This window comes from Ambystoma mexicanum, chromosome 10, assembly GCF_040938575.1.
Source record: "Ambystoma mexicanum isolate Mex_15411 chromosome 10, UKY_AmexF1_1, whole genome shotgun sequence".
NCBI classification, from domain to species: domain Eukaryota; kingdom Metazoa; phylum Chordata; class Amphibia; order Caudata; family Ambystomatidae; genus Ambystoma; species Ambystoma mexicanum.
The window spans coordinates 1289239422-1289265166 of NC_090932.1; the positions used below are offsets into that span (position 1 = coordinate 1289239422).

Consider the following 25745-nt stretch of genomic DNA (forward strand, 5'->3'; position numbering starts at 1 on the left):
GGACCTCTTTGCACCTTGGGGCATATAGAACCCTTGTGAGGATGGTACCTCATCCCAAGAGGTCTCCTCTCCGCTTCTACCTCACACGAGTGGAACAATAGCTATTTTAGGGTAAGCAGGCCCCACTATGTGAGTTCATGACATGTCAATTTTAAGCTCTCAAATTGATATGTTGTTTCTTGTCATTAACTGGATGGCTTCCCTGCTTTTCTTTCTCTTTTGTCTTTTCACCCTATTGAACCCAATCAGAGCAAGTTTTTGACCAACTTGGGGAGTTCACAACCACATGTGGGTTTTTCCTTCATACTAGGTCTGAGGTCTAATAGACTATAATTGGCTAATTTGGGAATTCTCCCTCTCATACTTTATCCCACGTGGTTTGATCACTAACTGGGACCTGCCAGAACCCCTGGAATTCTCACTGGCACTTCCTTCATTGAATCACAATCTTTCTGACAGTGCATCTGGGCATACAATTATGTAATGTGTGTTTCTCATATTGGGTAATTAGCATGGAATTGCATTTGAAAACAAATCATTCTATTTGAATCGGCAATCACAATTTTAGCATGATGTTAAGAACATAATTTTTGTGAATTAACTGACCCCAAATTATGTTATACCATCCCTCTGCTTCTGTCCAACCTGCCTGCTACTGACTTTCATCATGGTATGTAAACCTCTGGTTACCACACTTTTTTTTTTTCTTTTCTTCACATTCTGTATATATTTTGACCTTTTGTGATCTACTTATTGTTTGGATATGTTCTTTGACATAACCTATATGAATTAATGTATGGAAAACATACCCATTTTTTCACTGATGTGACTCAGAATATTTGCTACAGCCTTGAGGACGACCGATTGGTCGAAATACGTGTTGGCTGTGTACAGCAATAAAAACACTATTGAATTTTTTGAAAGACATTGGACTTTTTGTGGATTTGGGAATCTTGTTGATTTTCCATTATAGAACTCTAAACCTAGGAGTCTACTGCGCTGTTTTCCAACATTCACAACATTTCCAATGTATTTGCGTTTTAGAGGCCTATGGGTACCTCGTATGTTGTTTCTGCTGTGGCGAAGCATCTTTCATTACCGGAGACCAAGCGCACCCCGGTTTCATTACTCCCCACAGCTCATGCTCTGTTTTTTAATAAACAATAGATACATATATACAGTCACTTATTATAGGGCAACATACATATCAAACTCCTGCAAAGGAAAGGTTAAATTGGTATTATGCACTCAAGGTCCACAGTGATAATCCCCAACTAGAATTGTCCAGCCCTAAATTGGCTGGGGCCTTTTGCCCAATAATCCAATAATTCAGGTAAAAGTTCACAGAAGTTAAGAAGCAGGAAAAATGCAGGTAGGATCTCTGCAGTCCAGTGAAGGGTTCTTAGAGTTAGGGTACAAGTTAGACTAACTACCAAAAGTAGCTCCAACATTCAGAGGTCTTGCGCAAGCATGCAATGGCAAAGGCATACGTATTAGAATTAAGGTTTATTATAAGCCAGTTGACTTATATTGGGAGTATATGGGTAGGTAAGAAGCTCTGTAACTTACCCTCCTTCCCTCATACTTGTATTCTTTCCCAGTCTTGGCAGGACAAAGGAAGAGGGTCCAAAGTTGCTTTCCCGCCAAGTCGCAGTCCTCGATTTGCAGATTCAAGCTGATCTCTGGTTGGTGTCTTTCACTGTTGCAAGGACTCTCGAGTGAAGAATGCATCAGAACTCTATGCAGGACCCCTCTCAGGACTGCACTCGGGTCAGGTTAGTGATTTCGGATGGTGGTCACCGCAGCACAACGATGTAAATGGACTCAGCAGCCACGGTTGGACTTTCCCTTCTATCTCGGTCCCCTCGATGCTAGGACGGCGACATTTCGTAGAGGTCAGTCTCGTAGTGCCAGCTGTGGATCCCCCAAGTTTCAGGTCGAAACTCGGTAGCCCAAAATCGAAGCTGGTCATCCACAGGACAGTTCCAGGGCACTTCCTTTGGCAGGGCACCAAGCATACGTCGGAAATGGATGGTCCTTCCACTCCAAGGGTCGCAGCTCCTTTGCAGGACTGCTAAAGATCAAGAGCAAGACAGGGCTCCTCCAGGACAGCAGCAGAAGTTGGTCGCCATGCCTCCTTCAGTCTGGTCTTGAGTTTCTTCGCGTGTTTTGCAGCTGGATATGATACTTTTTTCTCCAGGATCTCTGAAGAATGGGCGCAGGGGCCCTCTTCTTATCCTAAAAGCCAGTTAAGAGCAGCTGCCCTCACTAGCCAATAGCAGGACTAGCCCACACACACACTCCAGTAGTGGTCTAATCAGGACCACTGTCGGGAACATTCATGCATATTTCTTAGACAAACCGAAAACAGTTTGTGGATTGGGACCAGACATCCCCAGCCCACATCCTGCCAGCGAACGCGCACAGCCCTGCAGTAGCCCGCCAAAAGCTTCTGATTTCCCAGGCACTGGAAGTCCTTTATAAGGATGTTCCTGGCCTCTCGGGCCAGGAAGAAGGCTAAAGAACAAGATGGCAAAAGGACAGGCGAAAAACCATGTGGCACGGCCATGTTTGGACACTAGCCACAGTTAGTAGCCAAACGCAGTGGGGAAAAAGTCACTGCTGCCACCAGCTTATCCTTTTAGCACACCTAGAGTAACCACAAATCCTCTGAGTGTTAGTCTAGGGCAAAGCAAAAATGCACCCCATTTTACTGCAATGTAAGCTGCATTGTACAATAATAAAAAGTTACCACAAGTGATAGAAAAGTAGTAACATGACTAAGGGAAACAGTTTCCCAGTACTGACAGCCTGAAGGACATGTCAGTTTCCCCATGACATGAGCAAAAGCCAGTGCATTGAAGCTTACGGCTTCACTGCACTGCAAAAAGTACAGGTCGGATTAAAAAATAAAAGCAACAAGTTTGGGGGTTCCATAAAGATGGAAGAAAGGTTGCAGTAAAGGGAAATCTTTCCTAGCTGTTTCAGATTTTGGAACTTGGGAACAGTTTTGTCGCTCAGCTGACTGAATGTTTGGGTTTAGTCTTTTTTGCAGAGTGATCAAGATCCAAAAGGTGGATGACAGCCTTTTGACTCCAGGTGTTGTGAACATCATCTGATCTGGTAACTACAGGTTATCTAGTGGAAATATAAAATGTCTATATGACTGTAACATATTTTAACCTGTTATTCTTGATGCTGGACCTTCATCTATGATTTGAGATTCTATGTCAAGACTGGAGGCGAGCATTGCGCTTCAGCTTCCTTTTTTATTCTACTCATCCCAGCAGATTAAAATCTTTCCCCCACCCCACTAGGCCTCACTAGTCATTTCCTGCCCATGTCCTTTAGTCTTCTTTTTCTGTTCTTCAAATGCTAAGTACCTTGTTTAGCTCCAGTTCTAGGAACCTATCATTTAGGCAGTAAGCCCCAAGCTCGCGGGCCATTAGCATATGCGGTAAAGGCCCACCAGCGAGGGGATTATTGCCATTAGTATTTTGAGGTGTGAAGCCCCGGGCTACTAATGTGTTCATTTGTTTTTAGTGCAAAAGCACCTTTACAAATTAAAGCAAATTAATGCATTCCTTTCATTATTTTGACAGACATTATAAAACAATAAATTAGACAATAAACATACATTCTTACATATAATACATTATATATAGCTAAATAAATGCATACTAACATGATATCTTGCCACTTAAAAGAAAATAAGCACTTTCAAAGTTCAATTGTACAATGACTTTAAGAAGCATGTTCCATCACATGTGCGTGTTTCAGACTTTACAATGTGGTAGCTTCCATCTCAGTTACTATGAAATTTACTAACCGTATAGTAGCGAGGATTGTTTTTTTTAAAAAAATTTTTTATATATTTATTTTTGACTTTTTACTGCATCAAATAAACAGTGCTCCAACAGGGAGCCTCACAATGCAAATCCCAACAACAGTTCCCCCACCCTTCCGCCCCCTACCCCTCGTGTCCACTGTAACTTTGGTTGCCTCCATCCTTTGTCTGAGATGGAAGGAAAGCTTTCCACGTTGCCCTTGTGTTCCCTTATCCCTCGGCCCCTCCCTCTAGGGGCTCGGATTGTCCGAGTCTGAAGCTTCAGCGTTGTTCATCAGATAAGTGATGTATGGCCCCCAGATGTCGGGAGGGCGCGCATGCAAAGGCAACGTTCGAGTAAATTCGGTGTCCATATCTTGGCAATATGTTATATCACTTTCCCAGTCTACAATCTTGGGAAGTGGGCCGCGACCCCACGACATAGCAATTCTTCTTCGTGCTAGCACCATGAGGAGTGCCGCCAACTTGCGTGACGCTGGCTGTAGATATTTAGTGAGACCAAGGAGCGGTCCCAGCGGTAAGGGGGTCATCTGCTCACCTATAATGTCAGATGTTATTTGTATAACGGAAGTCCAGAAGCGTTGAATGCCAGGACAGCCCCATGCCAGGTGGAGAAAATCAGCGTTGGCAAATGCGCATCTCTCGCAATGGGCTGACGCTTCCGGATGGTGTCTGTTTCTTGACTGGGGTGTAGTATGTTTGGTGCACAAAGTTAAAGTGTATTAGCTTATATCGAGAATTTAGCGCTACCTTTTGAGTCTGTCGAAGAATATAAGACCAGTCTTCCTCATTAATCGGTTCTTGGATAGCCGATTCTCACTTTCTTTGCACTTTAGGTCGAAGTTTCCGGGTGTCTCTTAACAGATTTTTGTACAGAGTTGACACCAGTCTACCTTCACCTTGTGCTAAAATTGTGCTATGTAACAGATCCCATGTGGGGGGTTGCTTAGGGAATGTGGGTAATAACCCCTGTAGGGTGTGGCCGAGTCTAAAATAGAGAAAGACATCCAGGGATGTGTTCCCTCCTCTGTCTTTAGCCATTTGAGGGGTTAGAAAGGTGCCCTCTGGGAAGAGGTCTCCCAGCGATTTTTTTAAATTTTTTTTAAATTTTTTTTTATCCCCATTTTATCTATCCATATCAGGAATACTCTTTCATTCGTGAGGGGGATGCCGGGGATGAATTTTATCAGTAACCGGGGGGAAAATCTTATAGGCACTCCGTATTCGCTAGCGATCTTCTTCCATATCGCGTATGTGGATAGGACTGTGTTCAGCGTTTTATGTGGCACGGGAACGTGGCTTATTATGACTGCAGCTAACAGATCGGGGGAAGCTAGGGCCCGTTCCACTTGCCCATGTGGTCTGATGTAGTGGGTTGAATACCAGTGACTTAGGAATTGGGCTTGGGCCGCCCAGTAGTATTTCTCTATATCGGGGAGAGCCAGGCCCCCGCTTGATATCGGTAGTGTAAGTGTGTTGTACGCTACCCGTGCTGGTTTCCCCGCCCATAGCAATTCTAGGATCATGCTCTTGATTTTTGATAAGAAGGATTTGGGGAGGAGTAGCGGGATATTCGTAAAGAGATACAGAAGTTTAGGGAGAATAACCATTTTTGTCAGTGAGGTCCTGCCCCATAGCGTCGGTGGTAGAGATTTCCATCTCTGGATACGTTCTTGTAAAAACTGCAGTGTAGTTACATAATTGTCTCTAAATATCTCGTGATGGCTTCATGACATATTGATCCCCAAATAGCGCACCTTCGAGTTTTCCCATTTAAACCCGTGGTCATCTGCAAACTCTGAGGTGCAGAGGGTCAGGGGGAACACTATCGATTTGGAGTGGTTGGTTTTGAGGCCTGACATTAACCCGAATTTTATCACCTCTCTCATTACAGGGTTGAGATTGGTTTGGGGGTCACTGACAAACAACATGACGTCGTCAGCATATTAAGAGACGATTAATCTGTGAGGGCCCAGCTTTAACCCTCGACATAGCTGCTCGGCTCTCAGCCTCGAGGCCAGGGGTTCCATCACTAGGGCAAAGATAAGGGCCGAGAGTGGGCAACCCTGTCTCATTCTGCGCTCCAGTGTGATCCCTGTGGATCTGGTATTCCCTAGTGTGATGTATGAGCGTGGTTCGTTATATAACAGAGCTACTACTTTCAGGAAGAAGTTACCCAGACCCATCTGCCTTAGTGTTGCGAACATGAAGGGCCACTCTACTGAATCAAACGCCTTCTCGGCATCTAACAGAACTGCTATTGCCTGTTGCGTCGGGTCCAGGGCCTCAATGACGCCAAATAGTCTCCTGATGCCATAAGTTGTACTACGTCCTGGGATGAACCCAGCTTGGTCGCCCAGCACCAGAGCTGGCATCAAGGGAAGTAATCTGGTCGCCAGAATTTTGGCTAGGATTTTGTTGTCTAAATTAATTGAGATCGGCCTGTACGATGCGCAATTTTCTGTAGGTTTGCCAGCTTTGTGCAACATCATTACGTTAGCCTCACGCATCGTGGGAGGGAGTTTCCCTCGCTCCACCGCCTCTCCATAGACTTGAAGAAGAAGGGGGGGCCACCATTTCCACGTGTGCTTTATAGAACTCACCATTGAGGCCATCAGGTCCGAGGGCTTTGGTGTTAGGCAAAGATTTGATTGCTGCCTGAATTTCTTTGAGTGATATGGGCGCGTTCAAGGGTTCGCGCAGGTCTTGGCTCACCCAATATAGTTCAGTGTCATTGAGGTACTCTTGTATCGCGTTGGGATCTGAAGCACCTTTTGAGCTATACAGGTTTTGATAGAATTCTCGGAATGCGTTGGAGATCTCTTCTTCTGTGTAAACCTTCTGACCTTGCGCATCCTTGATATATTCAATGCGGGATGGAACTTTATCTATCGTTAGTAGCCGGGCCAGCAGTGCACCTGGTTTTTGCCCTTCTCCGTACTGCCTGATCTGTTGCCTGCGACCAAGGAATTTCAATTCTCGGTCCGCTGTCTCCCTGAACCCCAAGAGGAGTTCTTTGAGCTCGGCTTGAGTGCGTGGATCTGGGGCATTGGAGAATTTGTGCTCTAGTTCCTTCAGACGAAGCTCATTACTGAATAATTCCCCCCGGATCAATTTCAATAAACTATTTTCTTTTGCCAGGCAAATTCCTCGTACATGGCACTTGAGCGTTTCCCAGATGGTACATGCCGATTCGACTGAGTCTTGGTTGATTTCCAGGAAAGAGACTATTTCTTGTCGCAGTTCTGCTGCAAATACGGCGTCTGTGAGTGAACCGGGTTTGAACCGCCAATTGAGGCCAGGTACTGCGACGCCCGCCAGGGTAACCGCTAGCACAACCATCGAATGGTCGGAGTAGGATCTTGGTAGGATATGGCACGCTCCCCATTTGAATGGGCTATGGGAGGATGCCAGGATATAATCGATCCTGGAACTGGTGTTGTGCACGGCTGATCGGAAGGTGTAGTCCCTACTGTCTCGATTGTGTCTTCTCCACATGTCAGATTAAAGGTCTGACAAATCTCTCGAACCGGAGTACTGGCCTTGGATGGGCTTCCCGATGTATTATGGGATTTGTCGAGCCTGGGATCGAGTGGAGTATTGAGGTCCGCACCTCACACCACAGTCGTCGCGTTGGACACGTCTAGATGGGACATTATCCAGTTGAAATTATCAGATCTGTGTTCGGTGCGTACGAGTTCATGATCACCACCTCTTTCCCCGCGATTATTCCTTTCACCATTAGGGCCCTCCCCTCAGTATCTTTCTTTGACTCAATGAGGCTGAAATTAGTTCTCTTGTCGATCAGGATCGCGACACCTCTGGCGAATGAGGAGTAGGATGAGAAGTACCGATGGCATCCCCATGATCTGGCCCAATGTTGTTCCGAAGAGGGCAGCAGATGAGTTTCTTGAAGTATCGCTATGTTAATTTTGTGTCTTCGAAGATATTGAAGAATTCTCCTCATTTTCGTAGACTGGTTACCGCCACGTATGTTCCAGGTGGCGATTTTCAACGTTGCCGATGCCATCTAGAGGGGTCAATGTAATCATGTCGAGCCGGGACTCACGGGTTTGACTGGAGTCGCATTTCATAGAGGAAAAGGGAGGACTTGACAGTTGTTAGGTACATAGTTCTTCATGTGACTGTTGTGGAACGGGGGTATGCGGGTTGTGGCGGTTTTGCTGAACTAACTTCCCTCCCCTGCACGGGCAACCCCCAACTGACCCGTGATGAACAATCCCATGTTAACAGTACAACTAGCATTGCTGTGCTCGGGGCGCAGGTGGCCCTCCAAGAGGAGGCTGGCTCCCTTCTTCGGATGCAATATTGATCTGTGGTGGTAGTTACTAAACAACCATGAAGTCTTGTGCCACCGCTTTGGGTATCCTATGGGTAAATTTTACGGCGGGTTTCTTCTTGGTCTGTCGCCCCTTTGTGGTCTTACGTTAAGTGTGGCGGGTCTACAGCCGGAGCGATCTATGTAGTCGCTTGTCTCCTCTGGGGTGTTAAAGAACTGAGTCCTGCCCTCGTGTTGAATACGGAGTTGGGCCGGGAAGAGCATGGAATATTGGATCTGGTTCTCTTGTAACCTGCGCTTCACTGCTGTAAACTATCTTCTTTGCACTTGGACTGCTTGGGAGAAGTCCGGGAAAAACTGGATCTTGTCGCCATCGTATTGGAGATCCCCTTTTTCCATAGCCGCCCTTAGAATAGCATCTCGATCCTTATAGTTGAGCAATCTCGCTATGATTGGGCGGGGATTTGCCCCCGGGATCGGTCTGGCGTTGGGAACTCGATGAGCTCTCTCCACGACAAACAGTTTGGACAGGATCTCTGTACCAAAGAGGTCTATACATAACTTTTCAACGTAGTCTTCCATTTTCGCGGTAAGTTGTTGTTCCCTAACTCCCACGATCCTGATGTTGCGCCGAGAGCGGCCTTCCAAATCCTCGTTCTTCGCGTTTACTGCTTTCATTTGCACTTCCAGGGAGGCCACTCTGGATGTCAGGGCCGCTGCACCATCGTCGAGGTCAGACACTCTCTGCTCGACTGTGTCCAGTCTGTCAGCGTGTTTGTCCAGCCGGTGCTGGAGTAGGTCGACTTTGGAGGAGAGTGCGTCAAGTTTGCTTCCCAAACCTCCAATCCCGGCCTTAAGTTCAAGGAGGATTTCCCTGATATCAAACCCGTGGGCCTCCTCTTCATCCTGGGCTGCAACCTGGATGGGAGACTGCGCTCTGCTGTTCGAGGAGGTTGCTTTGGTCGTGGAGCTACTCTCGAAGTTCAGCTTTTTTTGAGATCTGTCGGTTTTCTTCGAGGTCGCCATTGGTGCCTGGGTTGTGGGAGCCAGGGGGCAGAGGGAGGCAGGTCAGGGGTCCAGTTTGTCGTTTCTCCAGCGGTGTGTGACTTTTCTGGGGAAGCGCGTTATTGACAGGGCTTCATGAGGAGTTCAGAGTAGTTGCTTTGAAGGCTGTGCGGGGTGATGTGTCTTTTTTCGCGTCTCGAGTTCAGCAGGGATGTTGGGTACGCCTGCCGTTCTTCTGTGGACGGTGGTAACCGCTTGATCTCGGCTGTTACCGTTTGGGTCTGCAGAGTAGGGCGTCTGTAGGATGTCCCAGAGCTCACCACTTAGATTTTGGTTGCCCGCTGTGATTTTCGGTCAGGGGCGCTCCCCCCTGGGTCGTTTCCACGCTGTAAGTCTTGCTGATGGGCCGGTTCGGGCTGTTTGGCCACAGTCTGTGCTGTATATTATGCTTCCTTGAGTTCCGGCAGTGTTTCACGCGCTGGATGCCACTCGGGGGTGTCGGGGATTCACATGGGGTCTCTTTTGCGAGTGAGTGCTTGTGAAGGCGTTCGGGGCGTACTTGTCCGGACACCTACAATGTTCAGATTCGACGTGGCCAGATGGTGAGGTTTTGAAATCTCCGGTTCAGCAGGGGCGCGCTGGGTTTGCCTGCCGTTCCTCCGTGGGCGTTATATACAGCTTGCTATCGGCTGAGCAGCGCACCCGTAGGAGGCCCCGGGTCGCGCCGCCCTGAATATGGCTTTCCGCTGTGTTGTTTACTGTTCATGTGGACCTGGACTCGTGGATCCCCGCGCTCTTGTGCTTTTCCATAAACTAAATGTCACTCGGGGGAGCCGGGGGTCCACCTGGGACCTTTCACGCGTGCGCGGGGCGCGCGTACCTGCTCCTCGGCGGTGTTCGAAGAATCCTCTGGTGCGGCCTGCTCGCCCGAGTTGGTTTTCCCAGGACTCTGCAGGATTTTCCTTTGTCTCGGCAGCTCCGTGCCCGCCGATTCCCCGGGGGACCAGTGCACCGGTGGGGCTCATCCGGCGCCGCCCGATCGACTCCCTCGGGTCGCAGGCCCGCTCCGTCGCCAGCAGTCCTCCCCGCACGGGCTCCTCCGCGCCTGGCCTGTGGCTGTGCTTCGCTCGCACAGGGATGAGGAGGGGGGGGCACTCTTCACCGTCGTGGGACCGGGACTTGGCGTCCGAGGGTCGACAGATGAAATACCACGTTCTGCGCGGATTCGCCTTGGCTACAAACAGGAGGCGGCTGCGGGACAATTTGCACACACCAGATGCTTCGATTAGTCAGGATTTTAGGGGAGCTCCACGGAGCTCACAGGGAGGCCGCCATCTTGGACGGCTTTCTAGCGCCCTCTCCAGTAGCGAGGATTGTTGTGTTATTGGATCCCCACATGCAGTTCAACCGTATAGCGTTTCTTGCGAAAATTCTGTTTGCTTGTGCAGATTCTTTCATCATATTGACACAGGTGATTTCAGAGTGGGAACAATAAAGAAACAAATGTTTTAGTGATTCTTGTGTCTCATTGCAGAATCTGCAGGAATCATCAGATGGGGGATCATCTTTCTTAACCCAGTGCTTAGTTTGCATTTTTGTATGGATAAGATCAAGTCTAAACAACATGTCTTACAAACCTCTTTACATGGACCTAGAGTCAAATATGAAAACCGCGGTGTTAAGAATGAATTTTACAGGCTCAGAAAATGAGGTGTATGAGTGAAGCTGGTCTATGCATTCAGCCCAATCATTTAAAAAAGCTTTTTTTAACCTTATGCATATGCAGTTGAAGATCGCCAGGTAACATATTGATATTTTCTAATAAACAGTTAAATTCTGCATTTGAATTGTGCAACCGATACTGGAAGATTATTCAATAGTATTTTAGAGAATTCTATATAGTTCGAATTATTTGGTGGAAAGAGCATTTTAGAGTAGTTTGTGAGAAGTCGCCAATGATGTCGCACTGCTAGAGAAATCAGCCCTAATTCATGCCTCAGGACTGCATTTGGGAGAGATGAAGGGAGTCCTAAGGTATGTTTCCATATGAAGCCCTGTAGGCGATCAAATAGTGGTCCCAGATCACATAAACGCAGCTCCACTCCATAAAGAAGAATAGCTTCAACTTTTTTACCGTAGAATTCACATAGAGGAGTGAGAGAAAAGCTGCAAAATATTCATTTGCCCTTTTAGGGGTAAAAGATTTTCCATGAGCAATTCATTTACTCTTTTGAAGGAGATATTATTTGAGAGATTAAAACCCAGGCAATCTAGATTTTGAGCATTATTTATCTGTATGGCGTCGATGAACCATGTGAAGTGACGTACTTTTTTGCGATTGGAAAAGATGATTATATTTGATTTTGAGGATTAACCGTGAGGTTATTTGTCTTACAATAAAATAAAAAGCTCTCCAGTTTAGTTTGTAGTCCAGATTGTGTTCTATCAAAGAGGAGAACATCGTCGGCATAGGCTAGCGTCGAATGCTTAAACGTTCCCAATCGTGCTGCAAAAGATTTCTCTCTATTCCAGATGTCCAGGTCAGGCATATAAATATTAAACAATATGGCTGCCAGGTTACAGCCTTGTTTTACTCCTATCCAACTTGGAATCGCTTCAGTGAGAGTACCTTCACGGTTAATCCACACTTTAAAGTTTGTATTATGGTGAAGCAAGGCAATAAGTGTAACCAGATGAGGTGGAAAATTTGCATTAAGCATTTTCTGCCACAAGATTCCTTTGATTACGCTATCAAAGGCGGCTTTCAAGTCTAGGGATGCTACACAAATTGGGCCTTTGTCTGGAAGATTAGCAGAGGCTATCAAATGTGCTAAAATGCATGCGTTAAGGGAAGTACCCATGGCTTTACGAAAACCTACTGGTGCTTTGCTTAGGCATTTGTTACGAATTACAATTTCTACCTCTTGTAGAATCAAGGCAGCAAATGTTTTAGCTGCAACATCTATTAAAGCTATGGGTCTGAAGTTATTGGGATTGTTGATTGGACCTTTTTTGTGCAAAGGAATGATAATGGAGGTAAAAGAATATTTGCCCAAACGCGTGGATCATCTTTGATAACACAAGGGGGCAAGCCATCAGGACCTGCACATTTTGAGCCTTTTAGTTTTTGAATTGCAATAAATCTGTCATTAAGTCCCCAGGGACAAATGTCTGGAATACTGCGACATTCTTGGGATTTTTCAAAGGAACTGAAGGCTGCAGGAAGAGCATATTTGTGAAGAAAAAACAAAGTCCATGATAGTCCATCGATCGCAGAATCAAGTTCTAAATTAAGAGCTTTGTGTGTAGTTCTGAGATGTTTCCATATATCTTTAGTTTTACGTTTGCATAGCATTTCAACCATCTCTTGATTATGTTTTAGTGAGATTAAGGCTCGTGTTCTGACAATATCATTCTTATATTTCAACATTATTTGTTTTTTTAATGCAAATATAAGTTTGCGTCGGAGACTAAGATGGATTTCTCTGCTCTTCGCAGTTCATAGTTTTTTCTTTAAGAGACACAATTTCCTGGGATAGCTGTGATGTAGGGCTTTTTAAAGGTTCGATCTCTTTATGAAATGAGGCAATTGTGCCAAGATGGCTACCAATTATCCTCATATTCCATTGTAAAATGCATTGAGCCTCATCAGGGCATTCAATAGAGCTCTTCCATAAGTCGCAATTTACGAGAAACGAAAGTTTTCTGCATGTAGAATCATTCCAATTGATAGAAAGCCTTGCCCTATCAATCTGAATGAGGGCGAGGCTGGGATCATGCATCAGATGTTTGATCTGACCCGCCATCGATATAATCATCAGATGGTCACCCAAGGCAGGATCTAGGGTGCTCGACAAAGAAAGCAATCCAGATAGAGTCTTGGAGGCCACCAAATAATCAATCCAGGATGAGTACATCCCTCTTTTCCAAGTAAAAGTAGCATGTTTTGGATCTGGCTGTACAATGTGCATGCCCCATCCTTTTAGAAACTGCATCCACACTTTTCCTTTTTGTGTCGCTTGCCTTGCGTAATTCAGTTCTTGGGTTTTAACCTTAGTTGAAGGGGAAGGAAAGAAGGCAGCATTGAAGTCTTCCCCCCCCAATGAACATTTCTGCATGTGTTTACAGGCCTCTAAGAGGGCGTTGTCAAGTATTTCACATGCCTGAAGGACTGGCAGAAGAGGGATTCCAATACAATGAGATCAAAAACACATTTGTGCTGTATAGTAACTCTAGTTTTATATCTACAAGGAGAAATAAGTCGGATTCATAAATGTGGTTAATGGTAAAGTGTAAATTATTATTAAGAATAGCCAGTCCCCCATCGGGTCTGCCTCCTTCTCCACGAACTGCACGATGTACAAATGAAGTAAATCTGTCGAATTGCAATTCTGCTAGGGACATGGTTTCTTGGATCAGAAAAATGTGTGGATGAGAATCTGTACTAGCTTTCAGCATCCATTTTTTAAGGTTGCTATAGCCACAGCAGTTCCATGAGATGATCTTTAGGTCATTCGATTATGAGAGTGCTTGGGTTGGCATTATAGCAGCTGCTGCTTTGATGAGAGGCTCTAACCATGTTAGGCCATTTAGAGCAGTAGTAATAGAAGCTAATTGTTCCATCATGTGTTTTGAGGTATCTGTGTTCGTAGATGCTTGCTGAGAAATGTTTTCAGATAATACCATAGAGGGTAGTTGAAATTCAAGAAAAGCCATGGCCTCTTCTGTTGAGGGGAAGGCATGCATTTCAAGGCCCAGCATGATTAAGTCTATTTTGTGTTCCCAGAGTAGCTTAGAGATAATCGGATAGAGCATTTTTGATATAATTCGATTATTATTTTGGTTAGGAAGCCGAATCCATTCGATATCGTTGGTGACTACGCTACGAAGCGAAGGTATCTTGAACAATTAATTCATTAGGAATGAGCGATTAATGCGTACCATTCCGTTTATGTTTGGATCACTCTTCTAGCCAATTGTGGTTTTCATTTAGAGTGGTAAGTTGTGAAAGGACATTAGTGTTGAGTCAGATATAGCTAACGGTTGTACTGCTTCCTCTCTTCCATGAGATTTTCTGCATTTTTCCTCAAACGAAAACTCCTCCAGGCAGCAGCGATCTTCCGGATTGAATTTTATAGTCCCTATTCTCTGCAGGATCATTTGGAAGTTCTCTAGCTTGCTCCGAGATTGTTAATAAAGGTTGCCCAGTATTAACTGGACATTATGCCTGGGGGAACTCTTCTGAGTGATGTTTAGACTCAGCATTGCTCAAAGCTACAGGGAGTTTAAGAGGAAGGGATTCAGGTGGTGGACACAAAGTTTCGAAGCATGTTTGAACATGTGTGGATATTTTAGTAGGTCTTTCTTTAGGCAGAATATTTAAGACCAACTCCCTGTCAGTGGAGTTTGAGGCATTATTCTTTTCAAGGGTATGTTTCCCTTCAGAGTACCTCTCTGATTTCAGAGATTTTCCAGTTTTCTTATTTGTTATCTCTGGGAAATACGAGATGATATTTGCCTGTGTCAAATTTGCAGTATTTAGACTTGGTACGGCCATAGGTTCAGCTTTTGCAAACATATGGGGTGTAACCAAGTCTCCTGAGACATCCGCTGGGCATTTGTTTGTAGATGCTGTCTGGCCAGTGTTAATAGGTTCTTCATTCCGAGGAATTATCTGCAGAACTATTTTACTTTCTTCATTCAATTGGCTCAAGTTTAGAGCGTGTTCTTCTGTGACTGACCCGGACACCTCTTTCGATTTAGGTTTCTGTTTCTTCATCACAGATAAGTGACCTGAGTTTTTATTAATACCGGAATGTAATGCAGTCATCATCCCCCTCATTTTGTGCCTTCTTTTTAGTGCCTTTTGATGATTTTCTTTTTGGCTTTTCTAGATGGATGGTAAAAGCTTTCTGTAGAAGATGTTTTAATATCAGATTCTTCACATATTACCTCTAACTCCTTTTCTTGTTCTGTGATATCGGTAATTGCGGAGGGACTATCGGGAGATGCTTCCTGCCGATCTACCACTTGCGCGGGTGTCTGAGATGATTGATGTATCTCTGGAATTTGCATGTTTGGAAACATTTTAAAAAGAATTTGTTCAATCTGTAGCAATCGATCATGTTGTAGTTTTGTTACTTTGAGAAAATCGATGGGTTCACCAGTAACACCGTCATTGCTTGAGTTTACAGGCTTCTTCAGAATTTGTGCAAATGAAGTGGGCTTTCCATTTAAGAGCAAGGGGGTCATCTATTGTTTGTGTACCCTTATTCCATCGTATCGCATGGTATTTGTATCGAGATTTGGGAACTTGTGCTTTACTATCAGGGCGGCTCTTTCAGGGCATTCTAAGTGAAATTTGACATGCCTCTTGAGAAAGAATAACACCTTCAAGCTTTGTTAATTTTTCTGTGTTGAGAATGATACTGTTTTTTTATGTCCTGTAAAAGCAAATGAGAATTCATGGCCCCTATCGAGGAGATGTAGAATTCTGGTTATAACTGGGGAACTCTTGTATTTCTTTTTCTAAGGACTCGGATAACCTTCTTTCCGGCGCCTATGGTATCTCAGGAGAGTGAGATATATTAAATACCGGAGCAGAAGTATTCATATTACCAGTAACTAGTTTATGAGGCAGGGACTTTGCTTCATTCTCATGCTCTGCTGTCGGAGAACTGGTTGATAAATAGGTAGCTTTGGGAATAAATTCAGCTTCACTTTGCGAAAATCCATGCATTGAGCTGGCGTGATCTCTTATGTTGTACTTGTGAAAGTGAACATGTTCGCGAAAGTTCCCAAAAGTCGAAACTGGCGTGGAGGGCCCTAATGATAGACGCACACATTTATCTAGATCTGCCATTATGACGGGCGCCAGCATCGAAATATCTGTCGGTGGAGTGAACTTATTTTCATGAATGTCGGCTGCAACTAAGTGTTTGATTTTTACAATTTCATTTTCGGCAAACAAGTTGTGTGTAATATCCTCATTTGCCACTTTCTTTTTGTTTTTTGTAACTTTTTATTGGTTTTACAGCATAGCAAGAAATAAAGAACATTCCCCAACTCCTCCCCACCCCCCCCCCCCAAAAGGCAGCTCCGACATGTCCGTAGTTCATTTAAACCGTGAATCAAAACTCCCAAGGGACCAATATGCAACAGAGAAAACAGAATCCCCTCTTCCAGCCCCCCCCTCCCTGGCACGGCTCTTCCTTGACCATGGTCCATTTTTCTCGTGGGTCCGGCGCCCACACCCACTGCAAATCCAGTAGACACAGGCGCTGGGGCCGCCAGCCAATTCGAAAGTCATCCTTAAGAAAAAACAAGGTTTCCCCCCAGTCCCCTGCAAAAGACTTCAAATCATTGTCCTTCACGTAAATTGCCCATTCGAGGGCCACAATTTCCCAAAGTTTCTGCAACAAATCCGGGAGAACCGGCACCTCCCTGCTCTTCTATCTCTGTGCTATTACCAACATAGCACCTAATGTCAAAATCGCTCTTGCCTTCCCCCAGGATTTCATCTACCCCCCCACCTCCCCGGCTGTGGTCCGCTCCACCACAAATAGGGTCACCTCTGGGGGCCTACTGCCTCCTAGGCCGAACACTTGTTCCTGAGCCCCCTGAACCTCCATCCAAAAACACAGAATCTTTGGGCAGGACCACCAGATATGCTGCGCCGTTCCCACCTCCCCCACACCCTCTCCAGCAGACCCCAGAGGTATTGGGGATATATCTCCTTTAGACGGGCCGGAGTGTAATGCCACCCAAACAGAACCTTATACCACATCTCCTGCAGTTGGGAGGCTTTAACCAGTTTAGGGATTTTCTTCCATAATCTTTCCCATTCCTCCCGCTCAATCGACCTACCTAGGATTCGTTACCATCTCAGCATGTATTTCCATGGGCGCCTGCCAGGCGTTCCGTCCAAGATCCTATATAGGTTGGAAATCAGACCCTTGGATCCATCGTTCGAGAGAAGAAACTTCTCAAACCGCGTTTTCTCCCTCTTTGCGGCTTGTTTGTTCGCAGGATGCAGAACCCAGTGGCGTAACTGCACATATTGAAGCCTCTCCCCCTCTTTCACACCAAATTCCCCTCTTCCACTCCTCAAAGGAGAGAATCTCTCCCCCCCCCTAAACAAATCTCCCAACCATCTACATCCACCCTCCTGCCATAGCTTAAAGGAGCCTCGTTCCATCCCTGGGGTAAACTCCCATTTGCCAAACAATGGCGTAAAGGGAGAGGGAAAAGTCATGATACCCTTATCCTTCACCAGTTTGTCCAAGTTCTCCGCCATTAATGATGTGATGGTACTTTCGTACAGATGCCGGGGTCTATGCTGTTTCGGGAGCCATAGGACCTCAGCCAGACTGCGGTGCGCCACTGCTCTGTCCATTGCCACCCATTGCTTAGTCTGTGTGACCTCCCCCTCCCGCAACCAATCCCGGACGACCCGTAATTGCACCGCCTCGTAATAACGTTGAAAGTTAGGCAGAGCCAAGCCCCCCTCCCATTTCGGAGCCATCAACAGTTGCCTACTAACCCGCGGTTTTTTTCCCGTCCCTCAAAAATTCTTTAGTTAACGTATCTAGTTTCTTAAAAAAGATTGTGGGGACTGCCTGTGGTATTACCTGGAAAAGATACAACAGGCGCGGGAGAGTTACCATTTTAGTCGTTACCACCCTGCCCAACCACGAGATTGGGAGGCTCCTCCACCTGCGGAAGTCCCGTTCAATGTCCTTTAGCAAAGGTAGGTAATTAGCTCGATACCACGCTGCCAGGGTCGAGGTAATCCTCACTCCCAGGTATCTGATTCCCCCCGGACTCCAAAGGAAAGGGGTAGCCCCCCTTAGAGTTTCTCGCTCCTCCCCCTTCATTGTTGGGTTCAAAAGTTCTGATTTGGTGAGATTAATTTTGAGACCGGAGGCCTCGCCAAAGGCCTCCAGCAATTCCCTACTTGCTCGGATGGACTCCACTGGGGCCGTCAAGGTTAACAAGAGATCTGCAAATGCTGCAACCTTTTGGTCCACCCCCCCAAATGGGATACCTTTTAATCCCCTCCGCTTCCCTAATTGCCTGCAAGAGGGGTTCAAGATAGATTGCGTAAAGCATAGGGGACAGGGGGCAGCCCTGCTTAGTACCCCTGCCCACTGTGAAAGACCTGTACATAGCTCAGTTCTCTGCTATCCTCATGCTAGGTGTCTGATGATTTAGCTTGTACCATACGTAAAAAATGTCCCCCAATACCAATCTTCCTCATCACTTTGAACAGAAAGGACCACTCCACGCGGTCAAAAGCCTTCTCGGCATCCAGAGATAAAAGGACCGCAGGAGTGTTCATTCTGCGACTTTTCCACCAGATGGGCACCCTCCGTATGTTATCTGCAGTCTGCCGACCCTTTATAAACCCCGCCTGATCCGGATGAATCAGCTCCGGAAGGAAGCCCTCCAGCCTAGCTGCCAGCACCTTCGTGAAAATATTGGCGTCGATATTAATCAACGCGATGGGCCTGTAGGACGTCCGCTCCTCCGGATTCTCATTGGGTTTCAAAATAAGGGATAGCCTGGCCTCTTCCATGGAGGGGGTTATTGTCCCTGTGGCCCCAAACGTGTTAAAGAGGGTAGTTAAATGCGGGACCAAAACGTTTGCAAAGGTTTTGTAAAACGCCGCAGTATAGCCGTCTGGGTCTGGGCCTGGGGCTTTATTCATAGGAAGACCCCTAATCACTTTCAATACCTCCTCTTCCCTGATCTCCCCGTCCAGCCTCTCTGCAGCCTCTTTCCCCAACCGCTCCAGCTCAACCTTATTTAGGAACTCTTCCTGAAAACTGTGCCGCGGGGTCTGCGATGTGTACAAGGCTTCGTAGAAAGACAAGGTCTCTCATATCTCCCCCGCCTCCGTTACTCTCTTCCCCAAATCGGTAATTAAGGCTGTGATCACGTTTTTGGATCTCGCACCCCTGAGCAGCCTCGCAAGGAGAGTATCTGCTTTATTTGCCTTGGCGTAAAAATGTTGGCGCACCCGCTAGAGAGCCCCCTCAGCCCTCTTTGTCCTAAGTAACTCCAACTGACCCAGTGCTCTGCGATATTCCCTCATTGCAAGCCTAGACGGGGTCGTTCCCGTCTTCCGCCTCGCCAATTCGACTTGCTCTTCCAGGTGAGCCTCCAGCACTTTCAATTGCTTCTCCCTGTGCGTCGCTGCGGCTATTAATTCCCCCCTCAGCGTAGCCTTAAAGGCGTTCCTTCTGACCTCTTCTCTTGTATCCTCCCCCTTTGGTTTAAGAGGAAGAAGTCCCTAATCTTCTCCTCAATCTCCTGTCTGATTATCAGGTCTCTAAGTAGGTGTCCTGGGTACCTCCACGTCCAAACCACTCTCTCCCTGGGCCCTAAGTCCATAATCATAGAAACCACTTTATGGTCCGCTATGCCAATTGGGCCCGCCACCACCTCCTGCACCCGACCTATCAGGCTCGAGGATACCCAGATGTAGCCAATTTTGGATTGGGATCCATGGACCCCTGACAGGAAAGTGTACCGTTCCTCCTCCCCCTTAATCTCCTGCCATACGTCCCTCAGCCCTGCACCCCAAATCCTATTTATTAAATCCGTGGACATTCCTGCCCCCCACCCCCTCTTAACCGAGTGTCCAGACCGGTCCCGGACTTTTTTCCAGGCTATATTGAGGTCACCTAATAAGATGATTGGGCCCCGGGCATTGTCCTCAAGCTTATCCAGGACACGCTTCAAAAAGTGCTCTTGGCCCACGTTAGGTGCGTAGACTACTGCTACAGTAGAAGGGCTATCCTGATGCAACCCCCTAGCAATTATGTACCTGCACTCTTTGTCCCGTATAACCTCAGATATCCTAACACCCACTGAGGTTTTGACAGCCAGTGCCACTCCCCCTGCCCTAGTCCCGCCCGAGGCATGGAAAATCTGGTCAGATCCCCGTAATTTAAGGCGTCCCTGATCTTTAGGTCTAAGATGTCAGGATTCTCTTTTTTCGTAAATTGTTCTAACTTTTTCCTCTTAAGAGGGATATTTAAGCCCCTGACGTTGTGCATTAGCCACTTTATCATGGGGAAAAGTATTTCGGTAAGCTGAGGTCACCTTGCAGCCAGCCCCCCCTGAGTCCCCTTCGCCCCGTGCATCGTTAAGTAAAGCCTCCGCCCACTTGGTCTTGATCCATGCTCCCCCCCCCCCTCCGCTGTCCTTTCCCTCCTCCCAATCCACCCCCCCTCCCCTGAAGGGCGTGCCCTTCCCGCCTCCCTCCCACTCCCCTCTTCGGGTATACCCACCCTTTCTGACTCAAATATGGATGCTCCCTCCCCCCGCAAATTTCACCCGTCAGTGGCCCACCACCCTTAAAGCAACCTGGGGATTAGGATCCTTCTTGTGCAGACCCTCCCGCCTCCCCTGGGGACTGCCCGCTGCTCCCCGTGGGTGGTTTATGACTTAGCTTCGCTCTCCTCCTCTTCTCTCCCACTGTTGACCAGGCCCAAGGCTTTGGTTCCGGGCCAGATACTGCCCCCCTCCTCCCCGATCCCGTAGGTGTGTCTTCCAGGTCCAGGCGCAATATGCTTGCTCCTTCCTGCAATGACGTCCTGTGCCTCTGAGCTCCTTCCCACTTGAACACGAGACCAAATGGAAATGTCCATCTATACTTAATGCCTTTCTCCTTCAAAGCTTTGAGGACCGGACCCATTTGCCATCTCTTTGTGAGCGTACTGCTCGCCAGATCCTGGAACAGGGCTATACACTCCCCCTGGTATTTGATTGGTTCTTGTCTCCTTGCCTCCCGGAGGACTGCTTCCTTTTGGGCATACCTAGTAAATGCTGCCAAGACATCCCTGGGCCTTGATTGAGACCCTGCGTTGCCCCAGCCCACTCTGTGAACGCGGTCGAGCTCAATCTCCTCAGGGGGCGTAATCCCCAAAATCTCCGCGAAGATGGATTGGGCTACTCCTTTTAAGTGTCTGTCCTGGACCGATTCCGGAAGCATTTTGATTCTAATGTTGATTCGACGAGATCTATTTTCCATATCCTCCATTTGGATCTCCAGGTTGTGCGTAGCTGTGTCGAGCCTCTCAATGGCTTCACCACTGGCTGTCACCTCGTTAGCCAATTCTTGCAGGCCTCTTTCCAGAAGATCTGTCCTCTCGCCCTGCTGCCACAGCTCCTGCTTTATTTCCCCTATAGCCACGTTTAGGTCGGACCTAAGAAGCTGGAGTTGTTCTGAAAAGTTTTTGTTAAACAGGTGTGCAAAGTGTGCATCTCTTCCCCCCCCCCCCCACCCACCCCCTGAAGTCTTGCCTCGACATTGTAGCTGCGCTATCCTCCTCTGTCGGAGAGGCAGTCCTGGCCAGGTAATCCCCCGAGGATCTAGTCGAGCTCCTCGCCTCCTACATCGGCCAGATGTTAGGAAGAGTGCCCCGGGCCTCACCGAGCTCTGACTGCGCTCTCCCACTTTTGCCTTTACTCTTTGTGAACATATTAACGGGGGTGTTAAATGCATGGTACACCACCAAATGCACACAAACAGGTGACAAAGCTTTCCTTGCTGGAGTCGCTCCGGCGCCTGCTGCTGCTAAGCCCCTGCGCTTGCTAAGAGCTCGCGATCTCCTCCGCCTTCAAGGTGAGCGCTTCTCCTGTCTCGACGGCACCTCGGAGACCAGAGTTCAGCTCCAAATCTCGCTGCAGACACCGGGTGCTGGACCTCCTCCAGTGTCGGTAGCCGGGAGCTCTGCAGGTGCGTCTAACTCCCACGGACGGCCATCTTGAATCTCCCTCATTTGCCACTTTCAACGAGCATAAATCTTTAATCTCCGGTATATCAACATCAAGATTCACTTTAGCGGGACTGTCTGTTGAGAAATCGGCTTCTTTTAGCTGCGCCGACGTGAAAAACACAGAAAGAAAAGAGCGTTTCCTCTTTAAAGAGGGCACTGGGCTGATGGTTTATTTTTTTATTTCTAATTTTAGGTGGGCTAGTACAAAGCCGCTCCTTAGAAGGAATATCTTTAATTTTCTTTCCATTGCGCAGGATAGTCTCCATTGTGGGCGTCTAACTTCGCCTACTGAATATGATACTTAAAGTATCTATTCCACTTTTTCACTTAGTTGAAATATTCAGTGAGATGTTCTCTTTAAATAATTTTCACTCACTTAAAGAGAACTGAAGATCAAATGCAATAATACAATTTTTATATGCCCACCAAATATCTTTACCTCTTGCCTCCCCGCTGAACAGCTTAATGGCTACTTGTGATGCTACTTCGAATGCGCGCGCACCTCAGGTAAAGTAGTTGTTGACGAACAAACTGGGCAGGCTGGAGACGGAGCAAAGAAGAGGAGCTGTAGGGAACAGGAAACAACGTTTTAAATGTTTGAAAAGAAGAAATGCCGGTAAAGCACTCTCGAGTAAGAAGCACAGACACAGTTCCAGTAATACAAGCCCACAGTTCCAAGGATACGAGCCCACAGTTCAAAGAGAAATGTTCAAAAAAGCAAACCTAGAAATACTTCGTGACGACTTATACAAAGTCTGCCCTTCAATGCCTCCTTGTATTACCCAAGTCTGTGTTGCGCAGCACCAAGAGATTGCTCTTACCGATGACGCTGATGTGGGCAGTCCTTAATGTATCCTTTAAGGCAGAATCCGTGGACCTGGATACAGTGGCCTGCAAGTACAGCTTAACAGCTACTTGTGATGGTACTTCGGATGCGCGCCGATGCTACTGTTATTTTTTATTTTTTTTATTTAAATGTTTGTTTTTTTAAAACTTTTTTTTTACTCCGTCGTTTGTACATTACGGCGTCAATTGCAGTATGCGCTAGTGCAAATAAAACTAGACTGACTGTACTGCTTCTTCGCTATGGAACATTGAAAGCGAGCTGGTGACGTTGAAGGTTTTTTTCAGCAGGCGTGTCGGGAGGAAGCGATGCGTGCACGGAGGCAGTCCTGTTTGCCAACGCCATGGATTTTATCAGTATCTTTTTTGTTTTTGTTTAAATTACTTTGGATTTAAAAGGAAGGGCTGCCTGTGGATGAGGTAACGGAGCGATGCGTGTGGTCATTGGAGAAAATGGCAGTTTTGGAATGTGAGTGAAGAACAATGCTGCACCGGCGCGAGGGGCTCACAGTTGCGTGGCTAGCCTTACCATGCAATAAGGTTCGGAAAAAAATCAATCGGTGAGAAGAATTTCTTGCTTTGTATGGGGACGATTTACTAATTATGCTTATAGTACATTTGCATTGTTTCTCATGAAATATGTTATGTGCTTGTGAAGACCTGAACAACCCATGCACTTGTGAAACTTCCAGGGATAGTGGAGAAGACAGCTTATTCCCCTATGAAAAACGCAAGGACGGTGGAGACGAGGCTACAACACCCAAAGAAACAGAGAAAAGGATCGTACCGCGGCCAGTGCAGAGAAGGGATGGGGGAGCCCACCAAACCGAGACCCAGTTTTCCGTGGCCAGCGGAGCATGACGGAACCTTCCTTGGAGGAATGGCAGGGGCAGCCCATGGAGAGACCAGTTCCCGCCATACCCGTGAGGGAGAGGGAGTTTGGACGGGGTACGCCACGGGGCGAACATTGCATCCGTGAGCTGCCGATGCAGTGGCGAATGGCGGCTCCACGGCTGTGCGAGCAAGCATGCCGAGGGGTGTTCCAGGGCTCCCGGCATGAGGAAGCGGTCTGCCGGTTGCGGTTGGAGGGAGGCCGCGTGTTGAACACAGACCCCGGAGGGAGGGGGAGGCTCGAGCTGAAGGGCGAGCCGCGGAAACACGGTATGGCGGCAGGATTTCCGACCGCAGAGAGGTCGAGGGGAGACCGCAATGCAGTGAGGAAGCACACAGTTTTGATGGCCGGCCACAAAGGAGCATAAAACATAAAGATCTTAAAAAGGAAATACAAAACATACCTTCCCTCACTCTATACTTATAGGGGCAACGGGAGGGGGGGGGGGGTTACTAGACCCAGCAGCAGGAACACATCAGACGCAATACTCCCAGGAAAAGGGGGCGGGGCTTGGGAGGGTTCTTATGGACTGTGGCCGGAAGTAGACGCTTATTGGACAGTTAAGTGCTGCCTATATAAGGAGCCTGAAAGTATGACAAGGTGTGCTCATTCTTGTTCTCTTCATAGATCGGACCAGATGTGGGGTCAGGAGCTAAAGGAAGCATCTGGGCGTATGAGGACTAAGAAGAAAAGGTTGGAAAGAGGTTCTTATGCTGTGCCCTACAGGAGAAACAGAGAAAACTTTGGTCAACAAGTAGAACTTCAAGAAGGAAATAATTTAGAAAGGACTTTGACTGATTGACTTGGCTGTCAAACTTATTGAGTCTGAATTAAAGACGAGCTTTAATTTTCACTTTAACATCGGCTGTTTGTCTCATTGTCACAGTGCTCATAAGTGCAAAACTACTGTATATTTTGAGGATTGAGCAGTGAGGTATTCATATAATTGAGAGCGAAGTGCATTGTGCGTATGTGGATAGAGCTTTTAGCGCTGTGTTGACCTACATTAGTTTGTGTGCTTACTCGGAGTGCAGCTGGACCTGTGAGAATCAAGCTCATGTTAGCCTCCCCCCCCCCCTCCCCTGCTGCGCTCTGTGGATTTCCACCCTATTGTAGGAGACGGCGCGGCCAGAGGCTGCCTCACACCCATGCACACGGGGAGCTCTACATCCTGCGCGAGGCTGCATGCACTTGCGTATTAGTGATGCAACATTGTCCTCCCGAGGCATAACAGTCTACACTCTGTCGCGGCACAAGTGAAGTGTAATTGCCGCAGCTGAGGAAGCGGCGAACGCCCACCCACATTGAGAATACACCCATAGATCAGGCTTTTCAGCAATGCGTGTGTGTGTGTTGTTTTTCTCCACGGGCTATTGGACTCCTTATACAGAACTCCAGCACAGAGTGCAGTGGCACTAGCCAGAACCGAGCGAGTTGCTGAGTGCAGTGCCCAGCTACAGGGGCCCATATCTGTTGTCTCCTGACATAGGAGCACCAACTTAGTTTTATAGAGCTGTACATCCGCTAACAAGGCTGCATCCGCCTCTTACTCTGCCCCGCGATAGAGGATGTGCCAATCAGCCTGCACTGTTCAGGTGCTCGGGCACTTTGTGGAATTTGGTTGTGACTCGCAGGATGGAGTCAAATGATGGGAGTGAGTGGAGCAGGTAATCCTGGATGAGGATATGGGTCAGACTATCGGTTTTAAGAGTGTTGGGGGGGATTCCCTGGTCGACGCGGTGGCCTAAGGAGTGCGTCTGCTTCAGGAGAGATTAGAAGCACTGGAGTGCTTGATTGGAGGATGGTCTTAAAATGGACAACTGCACATCCTCTAGTCAACCTTAAGGCGCTTAAGGGGAGAGAGCAGAGCCTCAAGAGGAAGACCTCTTCCACTCCCACGGGTCCAGTGAAGTAGGGAAAAAGAAAGGATGTCAGTGTGTTTGAAAATCTTAAAGGTGCTTTCATGAAACGATCGACTGTGCCGAGCCTCCTACCCTCTTCACCAGCGGTTCAAAATTGTCTCAAGATCTTCCCAGAGTTTGAAAAGTAGGAAACGGAAGGCGAACGAGA

General features: G+C 47.2%; 1 protein-coding gene across 6 annotated transcripts in view; it reads left to right on the forward strand.

The window, feature by feature from the left end:
- MTMR3 (myotubularin related protein 3) overlaps window positions 1–25745 on the forward strand; it is a 2389252-nt gene that overhangs the window by 14845 nt on the left and 2348662 nt on the right. The window lies entirely within an intron of this gene.